Raw genomic sequence first — 21,884 nt, forward strand, 5'->3', positions numbered from 1 at the left:
CTTTCTAGATTCATGGGCTAATTGGAGGACAGCCTACCTGTGGCTGTCCCTGTGCTTGTAAATCCTGGATCCAGACTAGCGTGATACTCAGGGGTAAGTGTTTTGTCTATACTGTTGAGCAATGGAAGACCCTAGCCCCTAGCTACTCTGTGCAGACAATACCAATGTTACCAGCATCCCATGGGGCACATCTTATTACTGGAGGAAGATTCTCAGCAATGAAAATGCAGTTTTATCCTTCTCAAAGTGCCCCTTGCCAAAATCAGCCAAGCATCTAGAAGCACTTACTCTATTAGAGTGACACATCGTTAATGTTCTGCTAACTTGCTAAGCGTGCAAGGCAGACACAGTCTTTCCTGAGGTTTCCATTTCTATCATGTCCAAGCGTTGCTGCCCCCATTTCCTTTGGCCTAGCCATGCCCTCACGGACGCGCAGGGCCCAACAGCTCTAATTTCGTAGAAGTCAATGGACTTGTAAGATAAGGTGCTGATGTAGGAGGGAGATGAATCAGGCCTGTGGCCAGAGTCCCACTGATTTCAGTGAACAGGGCTGCAGTCACTGTCACATAGGTCTTGAGAGCAGGGTGCTTTAATTAGTTTGTTCTCAGGTGCCAGCTCAGTCATCACGCTACAGGAGGGGAGCACAGCCACCTGATGTGGAATGCTGAGTGCCGACAGGTGCCCCAAAACATATAGCTGTTGCCAAAGTGAGCTGATTGCCTCTTGCGGGTCCAGCCCAAAGAGCTCCTGGTGCAGTCCTGCTCTCCTCTGCCTCTCCCCAAAGGCAGGCAGGTCTTGACCACACACACTGTCACGACAGGACCTTCGCCTTGAACTTTGTGCCTCGGACTTCAGCTTTGTGAGCCCTCAGATGGCCCTTCTGCAGCTGCATCAGGCCACACACAGTTGCAAGTCTCTGCTGGGAGGTGACAGGCATGGAGCTGGCACTGGGTCTGTGAATACTTCTCTGCAAAGTCAAACAGGTGAGTGTAATCCACTGGTAGCGTCAGCGCTTTTGTTTGGCTTAGCGCTAGCCTTGAGCGGGGAAGCAGCGTGCGTGCAGCTGGTACGGGTCTCAGGAGGCAGAGATCACCTGCAACCCCTCCTAAGCTCTTCCAGAAGTGTAAGAAGCCTTGTCGCGAAGCGCCGGCTCTCCAGTAGCCAGAAGGGCTGTGGAGTCAGTGCGGAAGCGGCACGAAAGGGTGTTTTGTTGATTTGGTATCCTTGATAGGTGATGTTGTAAAGTCTGGGATTGCCGAAGTGTTATCCCCACCACAGACAACATACGGCGTTGTGGAACATTGGTGTCTCACTCCCCTGAGCAATCCCAGCTGCAGAGGCTTTCCAGGACGAATGGAAATGTGGCCCCTGGACTTGTTACTACGATTACAAGAAAGCCTCAGGCATCCAGGCTCTGGCCTGTTTGACCAGCTGCTATGTGCTTCTGAGGATGCTCTTGCTGCCTTTTCACTAGAAAGCAAAAGCAGTTTTGTGCCCAGCAGCCGATAGATTTTTCTCTCTTTTTTCCCCCCCTATTGGTCTCCTCCACTGCCTTCCCTTGCAGGGGGGGAGCAAAGGGTGGTGCAGCCCGTGGGTTTAACAGTGCACCATCCCTTTAATGTGGAGTTGTGTTTTTCTTCCAAGGCCAAAAAGAAATGTTAGTGAAGGAATCAACAGATGTGAAAAGACGGCTAGGACACTTGGAAGACAAAAGTGCTTTGTGTTTCCTAAAGCAGAGAGCCTGTTCACAAGGAGGTTACTCTTTTAGAAAAACACGAGTCCTGTGACACTGCCAGGGCCAGTAGGTGCCCAGCGGAGCAGTGGGCATTCAAGGCAGACATGCTCTGGGAGAGGGGCACATCCTTCTCTCACTCCAAGGTATCTTCAAGTATATTAACAGAGAGAAGAGGAAAGGAGAGAAATCGGTTTTGCTCTGCCATTTCGTCCCTTTCTTTGGGTTTGAACACGCACCAGTTTGCCAGTGGAAGATCGCTTCCGTCTGTCTAGGATGGCAACATGGCCTTAGTGCTGTGGTCGTGTCAGTCTTACGCTGTTTTGGGGAGCGAGGGCCATGCTGCTGCCACTCTGCAGCTGAGAAAGCAGGTAAAGCGAGGACGTCTGTCATGGGCAGGATCCCAGGGTGGTTCCCAAGGGAGTGGGGAAGATCCGTCTGCGGGCTGGTGGCCCACTGCGGAGGTCCCAACCCCACCTTCAATACCGCTACGCTACGTGGCAGTAAGGCCCGGACGTGTAAAGGGGCTTAGGTGACTAGTATGGTTTTGCCAAGTGCTTTGGGGGCAGGGCTCCTCTGGTCCGCTGTCGGCTGTGACCTGTCCTGGCTGTGCGTCTGAGAGAAGTCCATCTGCAGCCTGGATGTGTTTGCTCTCTTCAAGAACTGGACAGAATTCAAAGCACAGACACCTAGTTTTCGAGTGAGCAAGGTCAGACTGCTGCAGTGATCTCAGTGGGGTCAGGAAGCTCTGCGGTTCACCTTAGGTGCTTAACTAATTCCTCATACAATGCCGTATCTTCTGAAATGTGATCTTTAGGCTCTTTACGTCTCAGTTGTCCATAAAATGAAAATGCCAGTTAATAGTGAGAAGTGTTTCGGTGATACTGAGCTCACACACACGGAAAGGCAAGTGCAGTTCTGGGAGTCATCCGGAGCCTCTGAAGGCTCTGGTTAAGAAACAGGAGCTTTGAAATGTACCTCATTAGGGTGAATCTCCAGCACTGTCTGTAGTCATACACCAAACACATTCATTTCAAAAAGGGCAAATGTTGAGAAATTAAGGGAACTAATTAGTGGAATCAAATGCACTGAAGAGCCGAGGAGTCGAATGTGGTGGAAACTGGATTCCAAAACTAGCTGGAACATGCAGGAGGACAAACCCTGTAGGGAAACATTCCAAAACGGGTGGGATAAATAACCAGTCCCAAACACATGTTGGGAGTTAACTGAGAGCAGGCAAGGAGTGGGCAGAGGGTCTGATCGGCAAGAGGGCGCTCAGTCCGCATGCGGCCAGGGACTGAAATCAGATGTCTGGAGGGGAACCACTGCAGGGGCGCGCACCTGCTCGGCTCTTTGCTGGAGCCCATCACCCCGACACAGGGGCTGAGTAAGCAGCTGACACAGCAGGTCCTGAGCAGCCGTCGTGCCAGTGATGTGTGCAGTCCAGCCGCTCTGCACCTGCTTCCTGAGCTACCCTGTCATCTTTGCCACAAGGGCGGCATCAGAGAACAGTGGTGGGGCAGATGACCGGAGGCAGGATTTGCCTTAGTCATCCGATTTTAATTTGCTGAGCTCAGGAAATGTAGGGGTAGAATGAGAAATGTCAGAAGTAAAGTTGTGAATCAGGCTTTGAAAAGGAAATTAAACAGATGGCAGAAGGTTTCAGCTAGATAAATAGAGGAGAAAAAGAGAATAAATGTGGTCATTATGGGGTGAGAATGGGGCTGACATTAGGCCAGTCTACATATGGTCTAAAAATGAGTCAAAACCACTTTGCCTACATTTTAAATAGAGATGATCTTGTTGAATAGTGGAGCAAAGATAGGATGTCTAGCAGGAACGTACATAAGGGAACGAAAATTATCACATATAAGACGGAAGGAAAGGCTTAAAGAATTCAGTGTGCTCAGATCAAGGTGCACTGGCAGATTTCCATCCCAGGATTTGGAAAGAACTGGCACATTAAAGGAGCTCAGCTTAACCTCGTATTTCTCTTTGATGACTGGTTGGTGGTTTTTTTTTTCCTAGACAAATGAAATACAGGTGATTTACTCTATCCAGACTTGAGTCAAGAATCTGATATTATAGCACATGGGAAATTACTAGTTGAAGTTGAGAAGATGGGGATTAGTGTGGATAGCAAATGCAGAACTGCTAAAGCAAATGACAGGGAGCTCTGTGGAAAGGAGAAATGCCGGACAGAGGCAGTTAATAACTGGAACTCCTCAAGGGTCAGTCCTGAGCCAGTCTTACTTGTTTTGTTAATGACTTTGGCACAGCTGTAGGAATGTAGTAAAGAAATTTGCTGAGGACCCAGGCTTTGGTAATACAGAGGAGGATCACGACATCAATCAGCAATAACTGAATGGCAGAATTTGTCTGAGATAGAATAGGCGAGGTATAAAAATGCAGTTAAAAGTTAGTAACTGGAATATCACATTACTCACTTGAGAATGACAAAAGCAGGGTGGTGGAAAAAAAAACATATAGAGAATTACTTGCTTCGAGGGATAACTGTGAGCCACTGATCTGATACGGAAAGGCAAACACAATCCTAGAAGATACAGGTTCACTCATGTTCAAGGAAGATTAGCAGGTACAGAGAAGGCCATTGAGGAGGATCAGAGGGTTTAGAACAAGAGGAGACTAGAAGAGCTTCATTTGTTTAGTTTCTCAAAACAAAGACTAGAGGAGATAGGATTGTTTTCAGTAAATACATCTGATAGGTAAAGATCAGAGAAAAAAGAGAATTGTTTAAACTAAATTATGATGCTGGCACAAGAACAAATGATATTAAGGCTGGAAATTTAAAATGAAGTGCTGGAATAGCTTGCCAAGAAGTGTGATATGATGTAATTGACTGTAATAGTGGGAGACTGGATCGGTAATCCAGAGCCTTGTGTTCCTAGAGAACTCCACAGGTAGGGAGTCAGCCACGGTGGTGGTTACGTGCAGGGAATTGGAGGGAACGGCCTAGGTTAAGACCACAAATGCATTCCCAGCGATGAAGCAGCGCAGTAACTGAGACTCACACTGCCCCTACCACGTGCTGATCTCTTTCTTGCTGAGAAAGCTACGGCAAAGCGAGTGCTGTGAGGTCTGGTTGCATTACAGAAACAGTTCCTCTAAAACATTTTTCTGTGAGTTTGAGCTTTTGCTTTTTACCCAAAAATGTCATCATCTTTCTCTTCCCAAGCCTGAGTCTACATGATTGAAACCACGTCTTCAGGCAGCACTGTCCTGATGCTGGCAGCATCGCTGCCTTGCCTCCCTGCAGCCTCCCTGGCTCTCGGCTGGGAGCAGGGGACGCGCTCAGCTCCCAGCCCTTTCCTCTTCTGATGCTGGCAGCCAGAACACCCGGCCAAGGGGTAACGCTGTGCCCCCTCAGAGAGAAACGTGCAGCAGACAGGATGTTGGCAAAGCTGGCACTGGCCTCTAACGAGCACTTCGTTAATGAAGTTGGTAGACGGGTACACGACACAGTAATGCTCCTGCGGCGGCAGTTCCTCGGACCCTGGGGCACTGAACTGGGCAATCCCACAGGCCCCTGGGGAGGGCTGGGAGCGACAGCCAGTGCCCCCGGCCAGAGCACTGCTAGGGAGGAGCCCGGGGCTAGGAGCCCTGCGCTGCTTGGGCAAGCGCGAGAAAATACAGCTGGCCAGTCGTCAGGTTTGGAAATAGGGGGGGAGGAAGGCTGATACTAAAGCTTTTATCTCAACAGCTAAAGTGAGGTCCTTCCCTCCTTCTCCCCTTACGGGAACTGGCAAACTGGGCTCTTTAATGGTACAAGCTCATCTCAGCCTTGCCTATAAATAGATAAATGAGATTCCTCCTGTCCCAGTGAGTAATTCTGACATCCTCCTGTTGCCTCGCAGAGAGCTGAGTCACAGGCACTCTGCACTCCAGTCCCTGCATTACTTACATGGTCTCAAAGGAAATTTTAACACATCCAATGAATCATCAGGGATTGGATCATGTTTAAAGTTATTCCATTGGCATTTCCCTTCTATTGTAGCAAGTCTGCCAACACCTAAAACTTTAGCTAATCTGGACTCAAAATGCATTGAGGAAATAGCATGTTGACATATACAGCTACCAATAAAAATAATAAAAAAGGTGCTTTTAATTCTGCATCGGTAAACAAGTGACCCATAGTGGATTCCTTTAGCACTCTGGACCTGCTAATTTTGTCAGACTGCTTCCTTGTTTTGAAGCTGCTTATTTAAAGGAACACCAAGTTTGACATGTTTTAATATTCAGTCGTTAGGCCCCTAATTTAATCTCCTGCAGGTTTCCTGCCAAAATATTATTTGCACTGAGATGAAGCTTGCAGCCCCATGCTCATTCTCTCACAGAGACACACACATTCCTGCTCTTACCCATGATAAAAATAAAATGCCTGCAAAGCAGAGACACAACCAGAGCAGTGTTAAGTACAGAACCCAGGGCAGCGATATGCTGCTCTACAAGGTGCTGAGCTCCAGCCTGAAGCAGTATCTCCTGGTGGGGCATTTTCACTTGTTACCTTGCCTTCTCCCGGGTGGTGCAGTGTGGTCTGGTCAGCTTAGAAGCAACACAACGTTTGAAATCAGTGTGTGTGTCTCTCTCTCTCTGCATCTGCCTCAGAAAACATCTGGAAGAGTGGAAAATTCTCCAGCAGAATTTGGGAGCTGTGAAACAAATATAAAAATATTTCTCTCTGTTGGTTTTCTGGCTTGCCTTTCGTATCTTAGAACTGCTTGGGACATTTCACTCATTATTACCAGACTCTCAGTTTCAATGAGCGAGAAATGCTAATATTTGCTGCTTTGCTGCTGCGGTTTAGTATTCTTAGACCTAAACCCTGGCTTGTTCTTTTGCTAACCCTAGGAAATCTGTGTCTTATTTAAATAACATTTTCCTAGTACCTTTTCATCAGGCAATTTTCCGCCTGTGCATAGACTGTTAACAAGCGTTTGTTCAACACATTCCAGCATGAGCTGCAGTCACTCCATGAGATACTGTGTCTTCTGCTCCAAGGCTCACTGCGTTATTTATCAGCCCAGCCCAGCCCTGGTTGCCAGTTTTCTGCCAGCTGTTAACTATACAATAGCATTGGGGAAAAAATTAATTCTAGCTCTGCCAACAGAATTGGATATAATTCAGCTACCTGTTAACAAATGATGATTTCTTTAACAGCATAAACTATAATATTTTTATAGCTGACAGTTTTCACCCTCCTCTGCAGCTGGAAAAACCTGAGGAATTCCCAGAAGTTCCTCACTTGTGTCCTTTTCAAGTTTTCTTATAGTAATGCCTTGTACTGTTGTTTCTGTGCAGGAAAAGACACCCTTAATGGGCAAGGCTGACCCTTAATGTGTCAGGATGCTGGAATAGGGCAGCTGCATTAACTGGTGTCACTCAGCTCCTTAGCTGGCCTCCTTCCTGCAGCGGGAAACCCCACTGGACGGTCAGGCCCTAGAGATGCTCAAGCACAAGGCAGCGGCCTGAAAAGCAGCCAGTGTTTCTGTAAAGCATTAATCACCCTGTGCAGGGCTGGGGAGCGGGAACGGGGAGAGGGTACGCTCGCTCTCAGCCCGCACATGTTTTCTATCTAAGCTTTGTTTCAGCTGGATCTTTCCCACTAACGCAGCCTTCTTTACACCTTGTACTCATTTATTGCGAGGCTGTTCGGCAGCACAAATCAATTAAGTACTGCAGAAACCCACTGAGACAGACAGAGGTTCCTATCTCTGGTTCACCCAGGGTGGGAGGCACGCCGAGGTTAAGGCTGTAGTCTTTGCCACACAGCGCGTGAGGGTGGAGCGTGGGTTTCAGCCCCCTCCAGCTCACCTCCTGCGTGGGCTTCAGCCTTTCCCAGCGCCCTCGATGCAGCTCTGCCGTGCCGGGCCCTGCCCGCTCGCAGCCGCTGCTGGAGCAGCTGTTCCTCCAGGGCCTGGCTGAGCCGGCCCTGGGGTGCCCGGCTGTGTGTAACGGGGACAGGGGAGAGTCGGGGCCGCTCAAAACTCACCTGCATGCGTCCCGCAGGATTCTCCATCAGGAGATCACCTGCTGCTGCTGAGGAATGTCACTCCTCGGTGGTAGAGCTAGCCCCTGGCCAGAGGGACAGGCAGGGGTCTAGGAAGTAGCACTGTCACAAAATGTGAACAAGAACAGAGTCAGAAAAACTGAGTGGCTTTAACATACTTTTGGGCTGGTCTCAGTCCAACTGCAGCACCAGGCTTAGCGTGCAGGGGTGAGCGCTCACGGTACCATCTCCAGGCTGCCCACCCTCCGGGCAGGCTGGGGGTGGGGAAACACCACTGCTCTCTGGTTCGGGTTGGGTTAGAGCTACTTGTGTACATCACACACGTCAGAAATAGGATCTAATGATTCCAGCCACGTGACAGTTGATCCACAACACGAAGGAAGATAAAGCCTAGCCAACCAATTCCTGCTCATGCCTTTAAAATGGGCTCAGCCAAACTGTACTTCGGGAGTGTCTCTCAGGAGGGCCAGATTCTGTAGGACATGTCTTCAGCTCAGAGGAGACCATTAATCATTAGTGTGCCTCGGTCCCTGGCTATTTTAATCACTGTTGAAATCCCCATGCAGTTCCCACTCCTATAAATGGTATTTGACTCCAATGCACATGATTCCTTTGGCTTCCTTTCCCTAATTAAGAGCAAGCTGTAACTACTTGGAAGTCCACTGGAATCCATAGATTTGCTTGTCATCTATCGTGGAGCAAAAAATTTGGTACTACACGTAGAATAAGATCCGTGCTGCCAGACATAAGAATCAGAAGATACCGTAACCGGTAGTGTGGTATGAATGTGTAATGGCTGTTGTGCCTACAGGCTGGTGGCCAAAACCTGTCCTACATAATGGAGCACTGGAAATGTCATTGGGCTCTACCGTATCATTAGTCCTTGTCTCTTCCACTTTATTATGTAATGATTAAAAATGCCTCTTGTATATGCTGGCACTAATTAGGGGATGTCAGTCTGTTGTGGGAGAAGTAAATGAATCATCTGAAGTGGATGAACTAAGAGTGTATTTGTAAACTATAGGCTGTAGAACCAGTAAGTCTTTTTTTAATTTTTCCTTTAAAAATGCTGAACAAAAGTCACAGGCAGTTTGAGAAAACAAACTGCTCATCCACAGATTCAGGAGTGCAGTGAATTCTTGTACTTCTCAGCTTCTCTCATGAGGCAGATGAGCAGCCTGAGGAGACCGGGGGTGTGCAGAGGAAGCTTCATTGCCTTCCCTTAATTACAGACTAATAAATAAATGCATCGTGGCCATCTCCGTGGGCTCACTGGTACCCCGATTTACAAAGAGGATTGCTACGACTCTATAAATTTCTCTGTTTGCATCCTTTGTCTATGAACATGCTGCTACTGAGCTTAAAGAACCAGTCTGAATTTACATGCAGAGTAAATGAAGTTTACAGGAATATGAACTTAAAAAGTGGGGAAAGTTTTGCAGGGACACTAGTTGACAAGGATCCCTTCAGTGTCTGTCACACTGTGTCAGGTCACGGGCACCATGACAAACAGTCAAAGAGGACTACTGACAGTTATAATGTGGGATTTAACCCATTACACCTGGCAGCGCTGTTTATCTGGAATACCACAGTCTTTTTTCTTGTATCCTTAACAGTCAGGAAAAAGCATGTACTTTCTTCTTCTTCTTCTTTTTTTTAAAAGCTGCATATAAAGCAGCATCTGCCTCAGTAACAAGCGGACTTTCTATCTGCTGGGCTTTGAGGTTAGGAAGACAAATCCTGCTCCAATGCCCTAACAGAGGTTTCAGACTTGGCGAGACGAAGGCATGCACACAAGTCACACTACCCTAAATCAGCTGATGAGTTTGTGTGCTTAACTTGAGACTTAGGGAAGTCTGTTCACTTTGCCAGGGTTTTGTTTTGGTTTTCCTCTTTAAAAAGTACCAAATATCAACCTTTGAACTCCAGGCAATACAAACTGGGCACCAGAACAGTGTCCAGCTCTTGTGAATGTCGGCCCAGTGATCCCACTGGAGAAGTTGCTACTTGTTTCCCACCAACTCCTACAAATGTTCTCTTAGTTAAACAGAGCTAATTCTGGACCAAAAAGACCAACCTTAACAACAACCTGCTAAATCTTAAAGGTTCCTTGAAAGCTTGGATTCCTTCAGTCTTGCTGAAAATTTAGTGTTTAAATTATGACAAAAGTTTGCCTAAATAACTGTATTTCCTTTGTGATGCAGCTGTTAATCAGAAACTACAGCAAAGTACCAAAGGGCTTCAGTAAAAGCAAGCAACAAATTTGCAGGCAAAATGTATTTCCTGCACTGTTTTTATTCTGTTTACGTGGCTGACATATAATTTCTGTTTGACTGAATGTACCACATCATACTGGACAGGAGTTGTGCACTAAAAGCAGCTGGTAACATTACAGGGCCGTTCAGAAAGTGTCCCCTGCAGTGAGAGACTCCTTGCAGCCTAGAACACTAGTGCTTGAAAGACATTAATAGAATTGCTTGTACTTGAAATTTGATTTTTTTTCTTTTCCCTATTGAGCTCTGACCCTGCACCCTTTGGTCTTTGCTGCTTCAGGTCTGTCTCTAACACAATTACCGATCTAGATGCTGTGCCCCTTCATGGATGTGCAAAGTAGCATGAATGGTGGCTCAAGTTTAGTTCATCTGCTGTTAATACATTTTTCAGGGAAAGAATTATGTGCATGAGAATACCAGGGCGGTTTATTTCAGTAGCATCTACTTTGATGTTCATACTACTTAGCATACACTAGGGATGGCAGCCTGAAGGAAGTCTGGGGCTGTGCTTATCTGCAGTAGAAAACAAATGACATCACCTGAGACTGAGTCTGAAAAAAACCATGATTGCCTACATATACTTTTCAAAGCACCTTTATTTTAGCTATTTCTGTATTTTTCCAAGCCAAATTGGAGGTGCTAAATGACCCTGAACTTCAAAAAAAAAACCAAACAAACCCACAAAACCAAACCCAACAAAAAACCCAAACCCTAACCAAAACCAGCCAGATTTGTTCTTGAAATCTTAGTGGCTTAGCCTGGGCCCTGAGAAACAGACTCATGGGTCTGTTGAGAATGTCCTAAAGAGAGACCAGCAGAGCTGGATCCCACCTGCAAGATAGCCATGAGGGATCCTGCATATAAGCCCCGGCCACTTACCAAGTGTCCCTACAGACCTCTGCTCCACTTCCCTCCATGCCGACAGGCAGTATGGCAACTGGAGGGGATGTGTGTGACCTGCGTGACTGGGAAAGCTGTTTTGGGAACAGACAGAATAAAAATAACACCAAACCACCCTGCTCTCCTGTTCACCACATGCAGTCACATACATGAAGGGTTTCATCCACAGAGGCTGTACGAGATGCATAAGCAGGAACTTGCAGCTTGCCGTAAGGTACAAGACACAAGGTTATAAAGCACTGTAACAGCTTGTCAGACATTTATATAGGCAGAAATCCCACAGCACATAAGAAAAAGATCCGTTCATCAGGGCTCTGGCTTCAGGATGAATTGCAGGAGTGACTCTGTTTGAGGTTCAGGCTCATCCTTCCGACTCTAAAATCCATGAGTGGGTTCTCTTCATAGTGGCAGAGCTGAGAGAGGAAGAAGCTGGGGAGGTGTATTCCAGCGTTTCAGAGCAAAAATGTATTTATTTTAACATCTAAATATTCTTATTTTGAGTAAGGTGGTGGTGATAAAGATAAAAATTATAACACAGAAACACATTCCAAAAAAGTTACAAACCCTCATTCCTGATCTTCCTGTTTTCAGCACAAAGAATATTCCACTGTAGTAGGCCGTCGCTCTGCAGCCTGTTAGCAGTTGAGGTGACTGGGTCCAGTTGGCTTGGTAGGTACCAGAATCAGAACAGGTTAAAGTAATTCCATCCGCCCATCGTGCCAAGGAAGCACTCAAGCCCTTCCATCCCTCTTCAGTATCAAATGAAGACGGAGTTGCTAGAGGAAGAAATCCTCATGGAGAGGAGCAGAGTCTGGGGCTTCCCACGATGGGGCAGTCTCAGAAATCAAAGGTGTCAAGGCAGGAATCCCCGAAACAAACAGCTCCAGAAGTGGCCCGTTCTGGAATCCGCCTGCAGGGAAGGACACTCCGACAGTCCTGTGGGGCCTTGAGCGCCCCAGTTGCTTTGTTCCCAGCTGGCTGAACAGTGCCCCTCCTGAACTGATAGCAAGGTGCCTTCCTCCCGCCCATTGTCTCGTCTTATCTAGTCACACAGTCACTGGGACAAGGATTGTCTTTTAGGGCTTGCTTACACCGCAGAGCTGGCGATTCCGCAGTAGCTGTGCAGGATGACTCCACAGGAACATACTCATTCCACAGCAGCTGGTACAGCTCCCGTTCATACCATACCTTAACTGGCCTTGCGTCAGCACGGCAGCGTGCCTTACAGAGCTAAGCGAGGCCTGCGACTCGGTTCAGGGTTTCTGGTCATTTCTCGTTTACAAAGAATTCAGCTTTAAGAAAAGCAGTTGAAATGCTCCTGAGAATAACAAATAACAAATTAGTAAATCTTGCTCCAGAGCCATATAACCCAATTAAAGATAGGTAAGTGATGTGTAAAGCAAGTCTGTGTAGTCACTGTGAAAAAAAAAAGCATGCATTTCTAATCCATTGACATATGAAGCAGAATTAATTGATAAGCATATCAATTAATTGATAAACATAATAAAAGCTTTAAACAAAGCCTTTTAAAAAAGGTAATGAGTAAACCAACCAGACAGTGGAAAAGGGACTGTTTCTGTTGCGGGGCCAGATTAATTTGACTATCTGTACCCCAAGGTAGCGTTATTAAAGGATAAAAGCTTTGAACATTGTTGCAGAGTTCAATGAAAATACAAACTTTTGCTTAACATATAGAAGCTCTCAGAAATGCAAATGAAGCATTAGAATGCATAAAGATGGCAAGTAATTGAATATTATGGTTCTGTTTATCCAATTGCTTCTTTGCATGCAATTACTGCATCCTGGTCTGATCTGAAAAATGAGAGTAGAAATAAAGCGCAGAGAAAGGTGCTGCGGGTGAGCGGAGAGCTGCGCAGCGACAGCGCCGTCAGCTGAAGGAGTACAGCAGGGCATTGCGGGGGTGAGGCCGAAGGGTTTGGGTACGGCTCCTTCTCTGGGGCGGGGCTGGGCGTCCCTGCGGGTGCAAGTCCTCGCTGCTGGGGGGAAACGCCAGACACACACAGCAGGGAGGGGAAGCGCTTCGGTTTGTTTCGTTTCCCCCACTTGCCCTGAGCTTCACACAAGTACGTACTCGGTACGACTCACAGCACCACATCTCTTCAGCTCCACTCCAACAGAAACGCTTTCTGTTGGGGCCTGAAACACTGCCCCGACTTGCAAGCCAGCCTTCCCCAGGGCAGGCCTGCCCTTCCACGCTTGCCAAGCCCCGAGTGCTAGTGTTTTCCTTCCAGGCCTCCCCGTGCCGGAGGTCACAGTTGACCATTGCAAGAACAATAAGGATTTTTAGGGGCATTATGACTGGGTTAGTAAAACACAGCTGCCCCTGAAAGTCCCTCATTTTTCTTGCTGCCGCTCAGTCCATCCCTAGAAGGGCAGAGGTCTGACAGGGGCCTTTCTCTCCAGCATGGCTCTGCCGTCTTACGCTGGCACACCCGGCTGTGCTGACGTGCCCAGGAGCCGCCCCGAGCCCCGGTGCCCAGCCATGACACGGCCAGTGGAAGGTGTGGAACTGCTTTGTCATCCCTGCAGGCTCCCTCCTCAGCGCACGCCAGGCCAGGCTGCGTTTCGGTGTGACGCCAGATGGCTCGTCTGTTGCTCGGCAGAAACGCCTTCAAACAGAGCCTGGCCCAGCTGCAAGCAGCCCTGGACACCCCAAACCCCTGGGGCAAAAGGCAGGGACACCTTCTGCAAATACACGTGGTATTGGCTGTCAGGTGAGCACTGGCGCTTTGTCCAGGAGCAGAGACCCCAGGGCTGCCCAGCCGCAGCACCCAGCTCCCAGCAAGAACAAGTCACACCCGTCTGCCCAAATGCAGAAGCAGTTGCTTTTAATTTATTAATAAAGACGGGATTTTAATTAGGGAATTACTACTGATTTCTCAAAAACTTTCAGCTTAAGTAATATCTAAAAAAGATCTATAGGTTCCCTCCTAGAAAGGTGCCAAGTCGTTGGCCGGGAATTTTCAACTCTCATTCACAAGTCCTCCTGGAAATCCCAGCCCAGCCCAGCATGTCCTTAGGACAAGGAGCAACACTTTCCCTTTAATTCATCAGTAATTTGAATTTTGATGGAGGTGGACTCAAAAGAAACCATAGGCAGATTCCCACAATTCTGCCCTGTTGTTTCCCCATGACCTCTGTCTGTAGGGTGCTGGGATGGCCCCATCCCCATGGTGGGCTTGCAAGTGTCCCTGCAAGCTATCGCCCTTGAGAGGGACTCTGTGACATGCTCGAGGGCTTCCAGGGTGCTTGTGGCAGAGCAAGGAACCCCTGAGACTCTCAGGGACATTCTTTTTTTTTCTTTTTTCCTCCCCCCTTGCAGTAAAGACATTGTGTCCCTCAGCAAAGGCTCCTTTCCCCGCTTCCCACAGGCTAGGAAGACCACCAGTGGTTGAGCGTCTCTGAGGACCGGGGTGAGCTGTGAGTGGCAGCACAGCCATCTCCCAGGGCACAGCTCCCCTGCTCCCTGCCCAGGCCCGAGCACTCGCTGGCCCCAGCCCGGGTGTTGACATTCAGCTCCAAAATAAAGAGGCCGAGTCGCCACATTCAGCCACACAGAGCAGCATCTTGTTTGGAGCTGCTGCAGTTCAAACATGCCATCTCCAGGGACACGCACGGCAGGCTGGCGCGGCCGCTCTGCATGCAGTGGAAATGCCGAGGCTTGGGGCAGTCACCAGGATCCCAGCCATGTCCAACACAAGACAAAATATCCTCACCCATCCTGACAGAGGATGACACTCCACAGTAGCAGGCAGCCTGGCATCCAAAAAAACCCTGAGATCCTCGCATTACCGTACAAAGCTACACCTTATTTTCATTTAGCATTTCTTCTATGGCTTGCAAGTCAAACGAAAGCAAACCCCATGCCCTGATTTGGTAATAAAACATCAGCCATGATTCTGGTCCAAATATGAGTTGCACTTTTGAAAAAATTACAACAGCAGTATAATAATAATAATAACCAAAAAGAAGCAGCAGCCCTCTGAATGCTAATGACGCTGGTGTCCTAAATGAAGCATAAAAGCCAGAGCCTGCAAGAAGCAAAGCATGAGTCAGAGCGTCAGCAGTCCCACACTGAAAGCAGCACTCATGGCTGCTTCATTCATTTAAGGAATCAATTCCTTTGTAATGAGTATGAAGTAGTTTTTAGGACTAAGATTAAATGAGATGCATGCTGTTATTATTTTCAAAAGTTCTTCTTTTTTTTTTCCTCCCCCCCCTCTTTTTCTTGGATTGACAATAAACAACTCTTTGTAGTTGCAAGGAGCCCCAGGCAAGGACCAGGTCCCTGCGGCACTTGCTGTTGTACCAACACGGAAGAAAATCTGATGAGCCCCTGCCCCAGGGAGACCACAGCCTCCCAGCAGCCAGGATCCCACCACAAGCAGACAGAGCACACCCAGGGTACAGCAAAACAGGGAATCGGCACCATTGCAGATTTCAGCCTGGGTAGCTATCTCGCCCCCGATTTTATTTTACTTGCATCTGGTCGCTGGCAGATTCTAGCGAGGATGTATACGTGCTGTTCCAGGGACCCCCTTTGTGGAGGCTTTACGTGTTCTTTCTCAGACTGCAAAGCCAGTGCGGGACTGTGTGTGCTAGAAGAAAAGGGGAATACTGCCCAGGCTGCTCTCAGCTCCCTGCCGCCCCGGTTCCACTTCTAAATAAAGGACAATCAGATTTTAGTCATCAGAGCACAGATCTCTAGGTTACACTGATGTTATCAGGGTGATTTGGGACTGAAGTCTTTTTGGTGCATTGGATTTGAAACTCAGAGAATGCAAGAACAGCACAAAACCAAACCCAAGGTAGAAAATGATCGCAGTTTCTACAATTCTTCCAGCTTTAGTCATTGAGGGGGATTGTTAGAAAAGGACAAAGGGCTGTTTCCCTTAATTTTTTTTAAGTGTGAATTTTGTCTTGACAGTTTCCTTTCAGAAACAAAAATTGAAAACAAATTGTCCTATACACAAAACAAAGGGACAGATCCCTAGCTGGAATGGACTGGTACTACCAAATGAATAACACCCACTCACAGGAGAGACTCTGGCCCTTTTAACTCCAGCTGCTGATCCTGCTCTTCCCAGACAAGAGCTTGGGCCTGGGGTTTTAGATGGCAGCAGCGCTGGCTCGAGGTAGGTTGAAAAGGATGAAGGGCCGCCTTCAGAGCGGCTGAAAATGCACCAGGGCTCCAAGCACGCCGTGCGCTGTGCACTGCCTAAACCAGGAGCTGACTCCAGGTGAATGAGCCAACGGACATAACAAGAAAATTACTGATACCAACGTGGCCGTGAAATTAATGAGCTGCTTTGGAGAAATGCTGGCAAAGCAGGCTTCCAGAAACCACTTACGTGTGGGGTTTGCTTTCTGAAAAGAGGCTTGTCTTCAGATTTCTCTCTCAAAACCAAGATTGCCATCTTGAAAATGACATGAGAGGTCCCCAAGAAAATACTAACTGTGCAGTGCAGGAGAACGCATGCATGACTAACTGTGATCTATCCCAGCCAGCCCTGCACCCAAGACTGTGGCACAGCACAATTGCAGCCGGCGTTTGGGAAGTGCCGTCAGCCGTGAACAAGTTGCTAAGAGCAGCAGTTACTGGCTTTGGGCCCTGCCAGCACAAACTGTGGCTCTCATCAGGCTGTCCTTTGTGCAGGCCCAAGCGTGCTCCAGAAGTGCCAGTGTTAACTGCGTTCATTAGTTTCCCTCACCCACAAGAAAATAAAAATATACACATTAGGAAAATTCCAGAAGTCTTTCACTTTGCCAAGGAACAGACAGCATCCCCATTGCTGCTGACTCCAGCAGCGAGAGCTGCCCAACCTCTGTGCGGAGCACTGAGCTCCCTGTCCTTACGGCTCCAGCAGCGTCCCTGGGAAGATCCAACGCACAGGACGATGCACCGGGACCCGAAAGCGAAGGAACACTTGAGCACTAATGCAAGAGCACCCATCCTCCAGGACAGGGAAGGGGTGGGTTTGGCCACGTGCCTTTTACACTTCCACTTTCTTTGCAATCCTCAGTTTGGAGCGTCACTTCTCCTCCCTCCCACCCCCAGTATCAGCAGAGGAGCTGGAAAGCCGGAGTTATTTTTAGGAGAGGGTACATTTAGGCTCTGTTAATCTTGACTGGGTCCCTCTGAAAGTGACAGGGTTGGATAATCAAACACATTACGCAGACTTTCCATGGAGGCTGCTTTGAAAACGAGCCTCCCACCATTCAGATACGTAGGAGCCAATAGTTTGGATAGTACCGTTTGATGCTGCACCAACTTGCCTCACTGCAGTGACCTCACTAGCATTTATATGCAGAAGCCTTGGAGAACAAGGAAATTAAAGCAGCTAACTGACTTTAAGTATATAAAATAAAACAATTAGTCATCAAAAAGCCTCCTAGAGGCTGCCACATTACACCTACCCTGAGTGGCAAGAGACCCACTCTCTGGCTCAGGCTCGCAAAGAAGAGGATGGCAGCGCTGCCTGGTCAGATCACACAGCCAAACAAGCACGCTGGCAAAACACACCCAGAGCAGCTCGGAAGGGAGCTTGCTGGTGTGATGACTAACTCATTAAACTGGTTGGCACAAGGAAGGGGACAGGAAGGGAGAAAGCTCGGAGAAAACCACCAGGGAGGAGCTCTGGCTAGAAGAGGCTACAAGACTGCTAGTAAATTAACCAGGGCATGGCCAACCAGCCCAGTCTGGTCGCAGCTGTCCTATTAAAGTCTATTAGCCATGAAAAGAAGGGGGGGGGGGCGCATGCAGACAGCCTATTGATAACGGTCCCTTGCTCATGCTGACTCTCAGACCATATCCAGGACTGGCTGGAAGAGTCCCAGGCTGAAGTTCTGCCCAGGACCACACTCAGTAACACGGTTACCAGCTGTTGGGCTTACTAGGGCAGCTGTGAGCCCAGGGTACGGCCCCCAGCACAGGGCACGAGCAGGCTGGGGTGTGTATGGGTAGCGAGCAGCGCTGCAGAGCTGCCCGCCGCGTCCCGGAGCAGTGCATTACTGCAGGGCTGCGCCCGGACTGACCACTGCCAGGAAAAGCAGCTGTACTGGTGGCATCAACCTGCCAGCGCTGCCGCCAGTTCTGCATCTACCTAAACTGACCAGCAAGTTCAGAGGGAAGCTGCCAGCCACAGGCTGCCCGGCCTGGGCTTTGGTGAACAGAATCTGGTCTGGTCGGCATTAAGAGAAGCAAAGAGTTATAGGAGAGCAGCAGGAAATTACCAAGCAGAAGCGATTTTAAAATCATTTCACTTTAAACAAAACTAAAGCATTACCATAAAGTAAATGGCCATAGCTTGCTACTTGACGTGGTTCTGCTAACAAGACCAGCTTTTCCATAGCTATTCAAATATAATGAGTCCTGGGTGCCTAACTAACTCTTTTAAGCTCATTTCCAAATTCCAGCCAAAAATCACCTTCTGATTCACCACTTTCTCAGGCACACCAGTATTTAGAGAACGCCTGCAGGCTGCTTCTACACTGTACAAAGTACATAAGTACATGTTTAATTACTCTGTGGACCAGGGATGTGATTAATCATATGCTTAAAGTTAAGCATGCGCTTAAGCATGCTACTGACCTGGAGCTTTAAGTGGATCTATCAGGTACTCTGGTGCTCCCCATTTTCCAGTTCTTTGAGGCTCGATAAGTGGAAAGAATAGAAGAATATTCCCATGGTCATGCACTCCAAAAAATTCGCCCAAAGTCTGGTTTCTGACTTCTTTTTTTTAAATTACAACTTCTGTACCTGTTCTCCCCATGTTCTCATGAATACTGATTATGGGTATTACAATAGTATGTATATTATCAGAATGTATTAGCATTAAAACATGAGCTAATTACTGTGATTCACAAGCTTCTAAAAAGCTTTGGCCTTGGTTTTTACTTTACCTGAATAGGGCTTCAGGTAAGAACTTGCATTCATTTTATTTGCACACCTTCAGGATTAGTTCCCTTATGTCTGAGCAGTGTACATACTCCTAAAAATAAATATGAAGCATATCGTTAAAACTGTTGCCCCTGCTAGCAGTGGACTCATCACATGGAAGAACTCAAGCATAAAATGTGCATCAGCTATGGGTGGTCACGTAAATTCACATTTCATTAGCCACAGCGTACATGATCCTGGGTTTTTGATGGTGGTTGTTGGTTTTTTTTTTCACTGCGCTTTTCCACCTTTTCAGCAAAGGCTTATTGCTAGTTCATAATAATTTCAGGAAGGTCAAGTTGTATCCATTCCCCAGGGAGAGCAAGCAGAGGAGACTGGGACCTGAAAGCTCCATTTATTTTTTTTAAGACACAACTGCCTCTTTTATGACTAAGGAAATACCCGCTTGGGGAGGCTGGATGGACCAGACAAGAGCTGCCTCTCGAGACAAGCGTGTGACCCATGTGCATTGCCAGCTGGAGCACCGCAAAGTCAGGGAACACCCATGCCCAAGTTCACCCAGTAAAATCATTTAATATTGGAAAGCCAACAGACTTCAATTAGAGCAAAGCATGTACAAATCAATTTTCAACAACCAACTGAGCACACAAGATTTGATTACCAGAGAGGGGGCACGTGTCTCTGAAGGAAACCTTCTTTGAGGAAGAAAACAGATACAATAATTGATAAACATTTTGGCAGCTCCTTCTAACTAATCCCATCACATGCTATTTATTGCCAGTATGTTCATGAAAAGTGCCTATTTTGGATACGAGGGCACAACAGGGAAGAGAAAAAAACCCCACGGTTCCCAGAGAGACAGCTGGCCCAGCCTGCGTGCCCTCACTCTTCTCACACCATTAATATGGTGACATCAAGCGTCTAAACTATGTTGCTTTCTGCTTAAAACGTTGGTCTTTTGTTGCAAGTTTGCAGATTTTTTTTTTGCACAGAACGCAGTAAAATCTTCCACAGAAAAATGAAGTCTGTGTTAGTAGGGAACCTAGCCTTAATGCTGTAGGTTTGGGAGAAAAAATTACTTTTTCTCTCGTTTCAGACTTACTTCACAGAAATGTTTTTCTAAAGAGATCAGATTGCCAGATAGAGGTTCAGTAGCCACTGGGAATGCCCACTGGTTTTGGATCCAGCCCTGTATATCCAGAAACTCCTTACAGCAGTGAAAGTCACAGGACCCCTCCCCTCATTTGCTGAATGTCATTAATTAAACCAGACAGGATTTGGCAAGATGAAGTTGAGCTAGTGTCCTTAAAATTGCTGATAGTTTCAAGCCGTAAGAACAGGTTAGAGAAACCCAATTCACTTGCTGGATAGATTCAAATAAAGGCACAGCAGCGTTCATAAAAGCTGACTGGTGTAGGCACGTACTGGTGCCCAGTGCCTGACCACCAGTGACTTGTTACCGCAGCAGCTTCATACCTGCAAGTTGCAGATCTCTGATACCAAAGCCATCGAGCACATCTAAGAGTTAAGCGAAATAGGCAGTTAAAAGCCTTGTCATTTGCCTAAGTGGCTTGGGAAGCCTTAAGTCTTAGCATCTGTGACTAAAAGTTGATTGTACAAACTTCCTGTAATTAGCGGATGAGCGCTGGACTTCAGAGGGTGCCACCTCCTACCCTCAAGTGGCGAACCAGCCCAGTGAGACACACTGACCCTGGAGCCATCACCCCCTTCCCTCTGACTCGGGAGGGAGCCCAGACCAAGAACCCAGTTTTGAGAGTGATGAAGTTAACTGAATTCTGTCTTAGGTGAAATAGAAATCGTTTTGCTAGATACCTTTTATGAGATACTTCAATGAGAACGAGATGTTGTCAGTTAAAACACTACCAGTGTCCGGGTTCACTACTGCATGGGGTGCGGAAGAAATGTTGGGAAAGGGGGAAAGTCTATCCCTTTAAAAATGCTATTCATGAACAAGATGCCTTGCTCCTACCCCTGCTGTGGTTAGTACCATTTTGGTTCATCAGAGCTGGGCTCAGACTACTTTCTGTGGGCATCTAACGGTATTTTTCCTTTGGCCCTAGCAGACTACTGACATTACAGCCTGCAAGCGGCAGGCATGAGGACTGGCTGGCAAGAATATGCTGAGTGTGGAAACCTGGTGCCTTTTCTGCCTGCTTCCTGCTGCCCTTCTCATTTGACACCAGGTCAGCCACCATAACATGTTTTGCTTTACCTGGCTGCCAGGTAATAGCTCAGCAGTGCATTCAAAGCCATGCCTGGAATAGCGAAGTTGTAGCAAATTTCATTTAACAAAACAAAAAAGCATTTGGCCATATCGTTAGTTGCTGTGGAAATCATTCTGGTGGGAGACTATTTCTGGAAGCTGTATTGGGATGTAGTACATAGCTTTCACCTGGACTGAAGTGTTTCCTTCCAGGCATAGATTTACTTAAGGAGGAAAGGAGAGAAGAGGGGAAGAGCTCAGTGACCATGTTGATGCTGTTCATCTCCTGCGCACCGCACAGGCCACACACAGGTAGCGCTCATGCAAGTCCTCCCCCCTGGGTGAGATCCTGGCTGCATGAGCTGGCTCTCTAAAAAACCCCAGCTCCTTATGTTTGTAGCCCATCAGGTCAGGGGGAATAAATCGGTGCGACTCCACTGCAGTCAGCACCCGTGCTCATTTACACCAACTTACAGCACTCGCAACAACCCCATTATATGTATTTTAAGCACTTAAACCTCTGCTTGCTGCCTGCAAGCAACTGACCATAATTCAGCATTAACGTATCACTGATAGCTAGCTAGTTATAAAACAGTTAATTTTGGAAAATGCACTTCGAAGTTAGAAAAGGTTTGAGAGTCACAGAATTTCCAAACATTTATTAACAATGCTCTAAAGTGACGGAAGTGCTCATGGCTGTTCATCCAAAAACATTACCAGTCACCAAAATCAGAGTATGGGACAAATCCTGAGCTGGTGCAGATGAGCAGATCTCCACTGCCTTAGAGGAGATGTTTTATTTAGCA

At 47.5% G+C, this 21,884-nt stretch overlaps 1 long non-coding RNA gene across 2 annotated transcripts in view; it reads left to right on the forward strand.

Moving 5' to 3' along the window:
• The window catches only part of LOC119156451, a 55,919-nt gene that overhangs the window by 26,841 nt on the left and 7,194 nt on the right, over window positions 1-21,884 (forward strand). For both annotated transcript variants that reach the window (XR_005107144.1, XR_005107145.1), the window contains one exon: window positions 9-21,390. This is a non-coding gene — a long non-coding RNA (uncharacterized LOC119156451). The remainder of the gene's footprint in view (window positions 1-8; window positions 21,391-21,884) is intronic.

Source organism: Falco rusticolus, chromosome 1 (assembly GCF_015220075.1).
Source record: "Falco rusticolus isolate bFalRus1 chromosome 1, bFalRus1.pri, whole genome shotgun sequence".
Lineage (NCBI taxonomy): Eukaryota > Metazoa > Chordata > Aves > Falconiformes > Falconidae > Falco > Falco rusticolus.